We start from the raw sequence: 12,267 nt of genomic DNA on the forward strand, positions 1-12,267 counted from the left end.
GAGAGTGCACAGACAGAGAAAGAGAGCAGGTTCAGAGACTGTAGAGACAGATAGAAAGCAGGGGTAGACAGTGCAGACACAGGGAGAAAGCAGAAGCAGAGAGTGCAGAGACTGGAAAAGAGCAGGGGCAGAAAATGCAGGTACTAAACAGGATCAGTGGCGCTGCACTCTCTGAACCTGTTGTTCCCAGGACTCTGCACTTTCTGAACCTGCTCTTCCCCTGTCTCTGCACTCTCTGAACCTTTTCACTCCCTGTCTCTGCACCTTCTAAACCTCCTCAGTCCCTGTCTCTGCTTTCTCTGAAACTCCTCAGTCCGTGTTTCTGCACCCTCTGAACCTGCTCACTCCCTCTCTCTGTACCCTGTGCACCTGCTCACTCCCTCTCTCTGCATTGTCTGAACCTGCTCACTCCCCATCTCTGCACTCTCTGAACGTGCTCTGCCCCTGTCTCTGCATCTTCTGAACCAGCTCACTCCCTGTCTCTCCACTCTCTCAACCTACACTTCCCTGTCTCTGCACTCTCTGAACCTGCTCAGTCCCTGTGTTGCAGTCTCTGAACCTGCTCACTCCCTGTCTCTGCACGGTCTGAACCGGCTCACTGCCTGTCTCTGTTCTCTCTGAAACTGGTCTTCCAATGTCCCTGCACTGTCTGAACCTGCTCTTCCCCTGTCTCTGAACTCTCTGAACCTGCTCACTCCCTGTTTTGCACTCTCTGAATCTGCTCAATCCCTGCTTCTGGACCTTCTGAACCAGCTCACTTCTTGTCTCTGCATCTTCTGAACCTTTTCACTCCGTCTCTGCGCACTCTGGACCGACTTAGTTCCTGTCTCTGCATCATCTGAACCAGGTCACTCTTTGTCTGTGTTCTCTCTGAACCTGCTCTTCCAATGTCCCTGCACTCTCTGAACCTGCTCTTCCCCTGTCTCTGCACGCTCTGAACCTGCTCTTCCCCTGTCTCTGCACTTTCTGAACCTGCCCTTCCCCTGTCTCTGCAATCTCTGAATCTGCTCTTCCAATGTCCCTTCACTCTCTGAACCTGCTCTTCCCCTGTCTCTGCACGCTCTGAACCTGCTCACTCCCAGTCTCTGCACTCTCTGAATCTGCTCTTCCAATGTCCCTGCACTCTCTGAACCTGCTCTTCCCCTGTCTCTGCACTCTCAGATCCTGCTCACTCCCTGACTCTGCTCTCTCTAAATCTGCTCTTCCCCTTTCTCTGCATCTCTGAACCTGCTCCTCCCAGTCTCTGCACCCTTTGAAACTGCTCACTCCCTCTCTCTGCTCTCTCTGAATCTGCTCTATCTCTGTCTCTGCTCTCTCCGAACCGCGTCACTCCCTGAACCTGCTCTCTCCCTGTTTCTGCTGTCTTTGAATCTGCTCTCTCACCGTCTCTGCACTTTCTGAACCTGTTCACTCCCTGTCTCTGCACTCTTTGAACCTGTTCACTCCCTGTCTTTGTTCTCGCTGAACCTGCTCTTCCAATGTCCCTGCACTCTCTAAACCTGATCTGCCGCTGTCTCAGCACTCTCCGAACCTGCTCTTCCCCTCTCTCCGCACTATCTGAATCTGCTCTTCCCCTGTCACTGCATTCACGTAACCTGCTCTTCCCCTGTCTCTGCACTCTCTGAACCTGCTCAATCCCAGTCTCTGCACTCTCTGAATCTGCTCATCCAATGTCCCTGCACTCTCTGAACCTGCTGTTCCCCAGTCTCTGCACTTTCTGAACCTGCTCTGCCACTGTCTCTGCACTCTCTGAACCTGCTCTTCACCTGTCTCTGCACTCTCTGAACCTCCTCACTCCCCATCTCTGCATCTTCTGAACCAGCTCCCTGCCTGTCTCTGAACCTGCTATTCCAATATTCCTGCACTGTCTGAACTGTTCTGCCCCTGTCTCTGCTCTCTCTGAACCTGCTCTTCCCCTGTCTCTGCACTCTCAGATCCTGCTCACTCCCTGTCTCTGCTCTCTCTGAATCTGCTCTTCCCCTTTCTCTGCATCTCTGAACCTGCTCACTCCCTGTCTCTGCACCCTTTGAAACTGCTCACTCCCTGTCTCTGCTCTCTCTGAATCTGCTCAATCTCTGTCTCTGCACTCTCCGAACCGCGTCACTCCCAGAACCTGCTCTCTCCCTGTTTCTGCTGTCTCTGAATCTGCACTCTCCCTGTCTCTGCACTTTCTGAACCTGTTCACTCCCTGTCTCTGCACTCTGTGCACCTGCTCACTCCCTGTCTCTGTTCTCTCTGAAGCTGCTCTTCCAATGTTCCTGCACTGTCTGAACCTGCTCTGCCCGTCTCTGCACTCTCTGAACCTGCTCACACCTTGTTCTGCACTCTCTGAACCTGCTCACACCCTGTTCTGCACTCTCTGAACCTGCAAACACCCTGTTCTGCACTCTCTGAACCTGCTCACACCCTTTTCTGCACTCTCTGAACCTGCTCACTCCCTGTATCTGCACTCTCTGAACCTGCTCACGGCCTGTCTCTGCTTTCTCGGAACCTGCTCTTCCAATGTCCCTGCACTCTCTGAACCTGCTCTGCCCCGTCTCTGAACTCTCTGAACCTGCTCACTCCCTGTTCTGCACTCTCTGAATCTGCTCAATCTCTGTCTCTGTTCTCTCTGAATCTGCTCAATCTCTGTCTCTGCACTCTCCAAACCGCATCACTCCCTCTATCTGGTGTCACTGAATCTGCTCTCTCTCTGTCTCTGCACTTTCTGAACCTGCTCTTCCAATGTCCCTGCACTCTCTGAACCAGTTCTGCCCCTCTCTCCGCACTATCTGAACCTGCTCACTCCCTGTCTCTGCACTCTCTGAACCTACTTTTCACCTGTCTCTGCAATCCCTGAACCTACTCTTCCCCTGTCACTGCATTCACGTAACCTGCTCTTCCCCTGTCTCTGCACTCTCTGAACCTGCTCACTCCCAGTCTCTGCTCTCTCTGAATCTGCACCTCCAATGTCCCTGCACTCTCTGAACCTGTTGTTCCCAGGACTCTGCACTTTCTGAACCTGCTCTTCCCCTGTCTCTGCACTCTCTGAACCTTTTCACTCCCTGTGTCTGCACCTTCTAAACCTCCTCAGTCCCTGTCTCTGCTTTCTCTGAAACTCCTCAGTCCGTGTTTCTGCACCCTCTGAACCTGCTCACTCCCCGTCTCTGTACTCTGTGCACCTGCTCACTCCCTCTCTCTGCATTGTCTGAACCTGCTCACTCCCCATCTCTGCACTCTCTGAATGTGCTCTGCCCCTGTCTCTGCATCTTCTGAACCAGCTCACTCCCTGTCTCTGCAGTCTCTCAACCTACTCTTCCCCTGTCTCTGCACTCTCTGAACCTGCTCTTCCAATGTCCCTGCACTCTCTCAACCTGCTCTGCCCGTGTCTCTGCACTTTCTGAACCTGCTCTTCCCCTGTCTCTGAACTCTCTGAACCTGCTCACTCCCTGTTCTGCACTCTCTGAATCTGCTCAATCTCTGTCTCTGTTCCCTCTGAATCTGCTCAATCTCTGTCTCTGCACTCTCCAAACCGCATCGCTCGCTCTATCTGCTGTCACTGAATCTGCTCTCTCCCTGTCTCTGCACTTTCTGAACCTGCTCTTCCAATGACCCTGCTCTCTCTAAACCAGTTCTGCCCCTCTCTCCGCACTATCTGAACCTGCTCACTCCCTCTCTCTGCATTCTCTGAACCTGCTCACTCCAGTTTTGCACTCTCTGAACCTGCTCACACCCTGTTCTGCACTCTCTGCACCTGCTCACACCCTGTTCTGCCCTCTCAGAAGCTGCTCACACCCTGTTCTGCACTCTCTGAACCTGTTCACACCCTGTTCTGCACTCTCTGAACCTGTTCACACCCTGTTCTGCACTCTCTGAACCTGCTCCCTCCCTGTCTCTGCATCCTCTGAACCTGCTCACACCCTGTCTGTGGTCTCTCTGAACCTGCTCTTCCCCTGTCTCTGCACTCTCTCAATTGCTCTTCCCCTGTCCCTGCACTCTCTGAACCTGCTCTTCCCCTGTCTCTGCACTCTCTGAACCTGCTCTGTCCCTGTTTTGCAGTGTCTGAACCTGCTCACTAGCCGCCTCTGCACCGTCTGAACCGGCTCACTGCCTGTCTCTGCACTCTCTGAATCTGCTTTTCCAATGTCCCTGCACTGTCTGAACTGCTCTTCCCCTGTCTCTGCACTCTCTGAACCTGCTCTTCCCCTGTCTCTGCACTCTCTGAACCTGCTCTTCCCCAGTCTCTGCACTCTCTGAACCTGCTCAGTCCCAGTTTTGCACTCTCTGAAACTGCTCACTCTCTGTCTCTGCACACTCCAAACCGCATCGCTCCCTCTATCTGCTGTCACTGAATCTGCTCACTCCCTGTATCTGCACTCTGTGCACCTGCTCACTCGCTGTCTCTGTTCTCTCTGAACCTGCTCTTCCAATGTCCCTGCACTCTCTAAACCTGTTCTGCCCCTGTCTCAGCACTCTCTGAACCTGCTCTTCCCCTCTCTCCGCAATATCTGAACCTGATCTTTCCCTGTCTCTACATCGTCTGAACCGGCTCACTGCCTGTCTCTGCTCTCTCTGAATCTGCTCTGCCCCTGTCTCTGCACTCTCTGAACCTGCTCACTCCCAGTCTCTGCACTCTCTGAATCTGCTCTTCAAATGTCCCTGCACTTTCTGAACCTGCTCTTCCCCTGTCTCTGCACTCTCTGAACCTGCTCTTCCCCTGTCTCTGCACTCTCTGAATCTGCTCTTCCAATGTCCCTGCACTTTCTGAACCTGCTCTTCCCCAGTCTCTGCACTCTCTGAACCTGCTCAGTCCCAGTTTTGCACTCTCTGAAACTGCTCACTCTCTGTCTCTGCAAACTCGAAACCGCATCGCTCCCTCTATCTGCTGTCACTGAATCTGCTCACTCCCTGTCTCTGCACTTTCTGAACCTGCTCATTCCCTGTCTCTGCACTCTGTGCACCTGCTCACTCCCTGTCTCTGTTCTCTCTGAACCTGCTCTTCCAATGTCCCTGCACTCTCTAAACCTGTTCTGCCCCTGTCTCAGCACTCTCTGAACCTGCTCTTCCCCTGTCTCTACATCGTCTGAACCGGCTCACTGCCTGTCTCTGCTCTCTCTGAATCTGCTCTGCCCCTTTCTCTTCACTCTCTGAATCTGCTCTTCCCCTGTCACTGCATTCACGTAACCTGCTCTTCCCCTGTCTCTGCACTCTCTGAACCTGCTCAATCCCAGTCTCTGCACTCTCTGAATCTGCTCATCCAATGTCCCTGCACTCTCTGAACCTGCTGTTCCCCAGTCTCTGCATTTTCTGAACCTGCTCTGCCACTGTCTCTGCACTCTCTGAACCTCCTCACTCCCCATCTCTGCATCTTCTGAACCAGCTCCCTGCCTGTCTCTGAACCTGCTATTCCAATATTCCTGCACTGTCTGAACTGTTCTGCCCCTGTCTCTGCTCTCTCTGAACCTGCTCTTCCCCTGTCTCTGCACTCTCAGATCCTGCTCACTCCCTGTCTCTGCTCTCTCTGAATCTGCTCTTCCCCTTTCTCTGCATCTCTGAACCTGCTCACTCCCTGTCTCTGCACCCTTTGAAACTGCTCACTCCCTGTCTCTGCTCTCTCTGAATCTGCTCAATCTCTGTCTCTGCACTCTCCGAACCGCGTCACTCCCAGAACCTGCTCTCTCCCTGTTTCTGCTTTCTCTGAATCTGCACTCTCCCTGTCTCTGCACTTTCTGAACCTGTTCACTCCCTGTCTCTGCACTCTGTGCACCTGCTCACTCCCTGTCTCTGTTCTCTCTGAAGCTGCTCTTTCAATGTTCCTGCACTGTCTGAACCTGCTCTGCCCGTCTCTGCACTCTCGGAACCTGCTCACACCTTGTTCTGCACTCTCTGAACCTGCTCACACCCTGTTCTGCACTCTCTGAACCTGCAAACACCCTGTTCTGCACTCTCTGAACCTGCTCACACCCTTTTCTGCACTCTCTGAACCTGCTCACTCCCTGTATCTGCACTCTCTGAACCTGCTCACGGCCTGTCTCTGCTTTCTCGGAACCTGCTCTTCCAATGTCCCTGCACTCTCTGAACCTGCTCTGCCCCGTCTCTGAACTCTCTGAACCTGCTCACTCCCTGTTCTGCACTCTCTGAATCTGCTCAATCTCTGTCTCTGTTCTCTCTGAATCTGCTCAATCTCTGTCTCTGCACTCTCCAAACCGCATCACTCCCTCTATCTGGTGTCACTGAATCTGCTCTCTCTCTGTCTCTGCACTTTCTGAACCTGCTCTTCCAATGTCCCTGCACTCTCTAAACCAGTTCTGCCCCTCTCTCCGCACTATCTGAACCTGATCACTCCCTGTCTCTGCACTCTCTGAACCTACTTTTCACCTGTCTCTGCAATCCCTGAACCTACTCTTCCCCTGTCACTGCATTCACGTAACCTGCTCTTCCCCTGTCTCTGCACTCTCTGAACCTGCTCACTCCCAGTCTCTGCTCTCTCTGAATCTGCACCTCCAATGTCCCTGCACTCTCTGAACCTGTTGTTCCCAGGACTCTGCACTTTCTGAACCTGCTCTTCCCCTGTCTCTGCACTCTCTGAACCTTTTCACTCCCTGTGTCTGCACCTTCTAAACCTCCTCAGTCCCTGTCTCTGCTTTCTCTGAAACTCCTCAGTCCGTGTTTCTGCACCCTCTGAACCTGCTCACTCCCCCTCTCTGTACTCTGTGCACCTGCTCACTCCCTCTCTCTGCATTGTCTGAACCTGCTCACTCCCCATCTCTGCACTCTCTGAATGTGCTCTGCCCCTGTCTCTGCATCTTCTGAACCAGCTCACTCCCTGTCTCTGCAGTCTCCCAACCTACTCTTCCCCTGTCTCTGCACTCTCTGAACCTGCTCTTCCAATGTCCCTGCACTCTCTCAACCTGCTCTGCCCGTGTCTCTGCACTTTCTGAACCTGCTCTTCCCCTGTCTCTGAACTCTCTGAACCTGCTCACTCCCTGTTCTGCACTCTCTGAATCTGCTCAATCTCTGTCTCTGTTCCCTCTGAATCTGCTCAATCTCTGTCTCTGCACTCTCCAAACCGCATCGCTCGCTCTATCTGCTGTCACTGAATCTGCTCTCTCCCTGTCTCTGCACTTTCTGAACCTGCTCTTCCAATGACCCTGCTCTCTCTAAACCAGTTCTGCCCCTCTCTCCGCACTATCTGAACCTGCTCACTCCCTCTCTCTGCACTCTCTGAACCTGCTCACTCCCTCTCTCTGCATTCTCTGAACCTGCTCACTCCAGTTTTGCACTCTCTGAACCTGCTCACACCCTGTTCTGCACTCTCTGCACCTGCTCACACCCTGTTCTGCCCTCTCAGAAGCTGCTCACACCCTGTTCTGCACTCTCTGAACCTGTTCACACCCTGTTCTGCACTCTCTGAACCTGTTCACACCCTGTTCTGCACTCTCTGAACCTGCTCCCTCCCTGTCTCTGCATCCTCTGAACCTGCTCACACCCTGTCTGTGGTCTCTCTGAACCTGCTCTTCCCCTGTCTCTGCACTCTCTCAATTGCTCTTCCCCTGTCCCTGCACTCTCTGAACCTGCTCTTCCCCTGTCTCTGCACTCTCTGAACCTGCTCTGTCCCTGTTTTGCAGTGTCTGAACCTGCTCACTAGCCGTCTCTGCACCGTCTGAACCGGCTCACTGCCTGTCTCTGCACTCTCTGAATCTGCTTTTCCAATGTCCCTGCACTGTCTGAACTGCTCTTCCCCTGTCTCTGCACTCTCTGAACCTGCTCTTCCCCTGTCTCTGCACTCTCTGAAACTGCTCTTCCCCAGTCTCTGCACTCTCTGAACCTGCTCAGTCCCAGTTTTGCACTCTCTGAAACTGCTCACTCTCTGTCTCTGCACACTCCAAACCGCATCGCTCCCTCTATCTGCTGTCACTGAATCTGCTCACTCCCTGTATCTGCACTCTTTGAAGCTGTTCACTCCCTGTCTCTGTTCTCTCTGAACCTGCTCATTCCCTGTCTCTGCACTCTGTGCACCTGCTCACTCCCTGTCTCTGTTCTCTCTGAACCTGCTCTTCCAATGTCCCTGCACTCTCTAAACCTGTTCTGCCCCTGTCTCACTCCCTCTCTCTGCACTCTCTGAACCTGCTCACTCCCTCTCTCTGCACTCTCTGAACCTGCTCACTCCCTCTCTCTGCACTCTCTGAACCTGCTCGCTCCCTCTCTCTGCATTCTCTGAACCTGCTCACTCCAGTTTTGCACTCTCTGAACCTGCTCACACCCTGTTCTGCCCTCTCTGAACCTGCTCACACCCTGTTCTGCACTCTCTGAACTTGCTCACACCCTTTTCTGCACTCTCTGAACCAGCTCACACCCTGTTCTGCACTCTCTGAACCTGCTCCCTCCCTGTCTCTGCATCCTCTGAACCTGCTCACACCCTGTCTGTGGTCTCTCTGAACCTGCTCTTCCCCTGTCTCTGCACTCTCTGAATTGCTCTTCCCCTCTCTCTGCACTCTCTGAACCTGCTCTTCCCCGGTCTCTGAACTCTCTGAACCTGCTCACTCCCTGTTTTGCACTCTCTGAATCTGCTCACTCCCTGCTTCTGGACGTTCTGAACCTGCTCACTTCTTGTCTCTGCATCTTCTGAACCTTTTCACTCCCTGTCTGTGTTCTCTCTGAACCTGCTCTTCCAATGTCCCTGCACTCTCTGAACCTGCTCTTCCCCTGTCTCTGCACTCTCTGAATCTGCTCTTCCAATGTCCCTTCACTCTCTGAACCTGCTCTTCCCCTGTCTCTGCACTCTCTGAACCTGCTCACTCCCAGTCTCTGCACTCTCTGAATCTGCTCTTCCAATGTCCCTGGACTCTCTGAACCTGCTGTTCCCCAGTCTCTGCACTTTCTGAACCTGCTCTTCCCCTGTCTCTGCACTCTCTGAACCTGCTCACTCCCCATCTCTGCATCTTCTGAACCAGATCCCTGCCTGTCTCTGAACCTGCTCTTCCAATGTTCCTGCACTCTCAGATTCTGCTCACTCCCTGTCTCTGCTCTCTCTGAATCTGCTCTTCCCCTTTCTCTGCATCTCTGAACCTGCTCACTCCCTGTCTCTGCACCCTTTGAAACTGCTCACTCCCTGTCTCTGCTCTCTCTGAATCTGCTCAATCTCTGTCTGTACACTCTCCGAACCGCGTCACTCCCTGAACCTGCTCTCTCCCTGTCTCTGCTGTCTCTGAATCTGCTCTCTCCCTGTCTCTGCACTTTCTGAACCTGTTCACTCCCTGTCTCTGCACTCTTTGAACCTGTTCACTCCCTGTCTCCGCACTCTGTGCACCTGCTCACTCCCTGTCTCTGTTCTCTCTGAAGCTGCTCTTTCAATGTTCCTGCACTGTCTGAACCTGCTCTGCCCGTCTCTGCACTCTCGGAACCTGCTCACACCTTGTTCTGCACTCTCTGAACCTGCTCACACCCTGTTCTGCACTCTCTGAACCTCCTACACCCTGTTCTGCACTCTCTGAACCTGCTCACACCCTTTTCTGCACTCTCTGAACCTGCTCACTCCCTGTATCTGCACTCTCTGAACCTGCTCACGGCCTGTCTCTGCTTTCTCGGAACCTGCTCTTCCAATGTCCCTGCACTCTCTGAACCTGCTCTGCCCCGTCTCTGAACTCTCTGAACCTGCTCACTCCCTGTTCTGCACTCTCTGAATCTGCTCAATCTCTGTCTCTGTTCTCTCTGAATCTGCTCAATCTCTGTCTCTGCACTCTCCAAACCGCATCACTCCCTCTATCTGGTGTCACTGAATCTGCTCTCTCTCTGTCTCTGCACTTTCTGAACCTGCTCTTCCAATGTCCCTGCACTCTCTAAACCAGTTCTGCCCCTCTCTCCGCACTATCTGAACCTGCTCACTCCCTGTCTCTGCACTCTCTGAACCTACTTTTCACCTGTCTCTGCAATCCCTGAACCTACTCTTCCCCTGTCACTGCATTCACGTAACCTGCTCTTCCCCTGTCTCTGCACTCTCTGAACCTGCTCACTCCCAGTCTCTGCTCTCTCTGAATCTGCACCTCCAATGTCCCTGCACTCTCTGAACCTGTTGTTCCCAGGACTCTGCACTTTCTGAACCTGCTCTTCCAATGTCCCTGCACTCTCTCAACCTGCTCTGCCCCTGTCTCTGCACTCTCTGAACCTGCTCTTCCCCTGTCTCTGAACTCTCTGAACCTGCTCACTCCCTGTTCTGCACTCTCTGAATTGGCTCAATCTCTGTCTCTGTTCTCTCTGAATCTGCTCAATCTCTGTCTCTGCACTCTCCAAACCGCATCGCTCCCTCTATCTGCTGTCACTGAATCTGCTCTCTCCCTGTCTCTGCACTTTCTGAACCTGCTCTTCCAATGTCCCTGCACTCTCTAAACCAGTTCTGCCCCTCTCTCCGCACTATCTGAACCTGCTCACTGCCTGTCTCTGCACTCTCTGAACCTACTTTTCACCTGTCTCTGCAATCCCTGAACCTACTCTTCCCGTCACTGCATTCACGTAACCTGCTCTTCCTCTGCCTCTACACTCTCTGAACCTGCTCACACCCTGTTCTGCACTCTCTGAACCTGCTCACACCCTGTTCTGCCATCTCTGAACCTGCTCACACCCTGTTCTGCACTCTCTGAACCTGCTCACACCCTGTTCTGCACTCTCTGAACCTGCTCACACCCTGTTCTGCACTCTCTGAACCTGTTCACACCCTGTTCTGCACTCTCTGAACCTGCTCTGTCCCTGTTTTGCAGTGTCTGAACCTGCTCACTCCCTGTCTCTGCACCGTCTGAACCGGTTCACTGCCTGTCTCTGCATTCTCTGAATCTGCTCTTCCAATGTCCCAGCACTGTCTGAACTGCTCTTCCCCTGTCTCTGCACTCTCTGAAACTGCTCTTCCCCAGTCTCTGCACTCTCTGAACCTGCTCAGTCTCTGTCTGTGCACACTCCAAACCGCATCGCTCCCTCTATCTGCTGTCACTGAATCTGCTCACTCCCTGTATCTGCACTCTTTGAACCTGTTCACTCCCTGTCTCTGTTCTCTCTGAACCTGCTCATTCCCTGTCTCTGCACTCTGTGCACCTGCTCACTCCCTGTCTCTGTCCTCTCTTTACCTGCTCTTCCAATGTCCCTGCACTCTCTAAACCTGTTCTGCCCCTGCCTCAGCACTCTCTGAACCTGCTCTTCCCCTCTCTCCGCACTATCTGAATCTTCTCTTCCCCTGTCTCTACATCGTCTGAACCGGCTCACTGCCTGTCTCTGCTCTCTCTGAATCTGCTCTGTCCCTGTCTCTGCACTCTCTGAATTGCTCTTCCCCTCTCTCTGCACTCTCTGAACCTGCTCTTCCCCTGTCTCTGAACTCTCTGAAACTGCTCACTCCCTGCTTCTGGACCTTCTGAACCTGCTCACTTCTTGTCTCTGCATCTTCTGAAACTTTTCACTCCGTCTCTGCGCACTCTGAACCGACTCAGTTCCTGTCTCTGCATCATCTGAACCTGCTCACTCCCAGTCTGTGTTCTCTCTGAACCTGCTCTTCCAATGTCCCTGCACTCTCTGAACCTGCTCTTCCCCTGTCTCTGCACTCTCTGAATCTGCTCTTCCAATGTCCCTTCACTCTCTGAACCTGCTCTTCCCCTGTCTCTGCATCTTCTGAACCAGCTCCCTGCCTGTCTCTGAACCTGCTCTTCCAATGTCCCTGCACTCTCTGAACCTGCTGTTCCCCAGTCTCTGCACTTTCTGAACATGCTCTGCCACTGTCTCTGCACTCTCAGAACCTGCTCTTCACCTGTCTCTGCACTCTCTGAACCTCCTCACTCCCCATCTCTGCATCTTCTGAACCAGCTCCCTGCCTGTCTCTGAACCTGCTATTCCCCTGTCTCTGCACTCTCAGATCCTGCTCACTCCCTGTCTCTGCTCTCTCTGAATCTGCTCTTCCCCTTTCTCTGCATCTCTGAACCTGCTCACTCCCTGTCTCTGCACCCTTTGAAACTGCTCACTCCCTGTCTCTGCTCTCTCTGAATCTGCTCAATCTCTGTCTCTGCACTCTACGAACCGCGTCACTCCCTGAACCTGCTCTCTCCCTGTTTCTGATGTCTCCGAATCTGCTCTCTCCCTGTCTCTGCACTTTCTGAACCTGTTCACTCCCTGTCTCTGCACTCTTTGAACCTGTTCACTCCCTGTCTCTGTTCTCTCTGAAGCTGCTCTTCCAATGTTCCTGCACTGTCTGAACCTGCTCTGCCCGTCTCTGCACTCTCTGAACCTGCTCTTCCCCTCTCTCCGCACTATCTG

Source organism: Mustelus asterias, chromosome 1 (genome assembly GCF_964213995.1).
Source record: "Mustelus asterias chromosome 1, sMusAst1.hap1.1, whole genome shotgun sequence".
Taxonomy (NCBI): domain Eukaryota; kingdom Metazoa; phylum Chordata; class Chondrichthyes; order Carcharhiniformes; family Triakidae; genus Mustelus; species Mustelus asterias.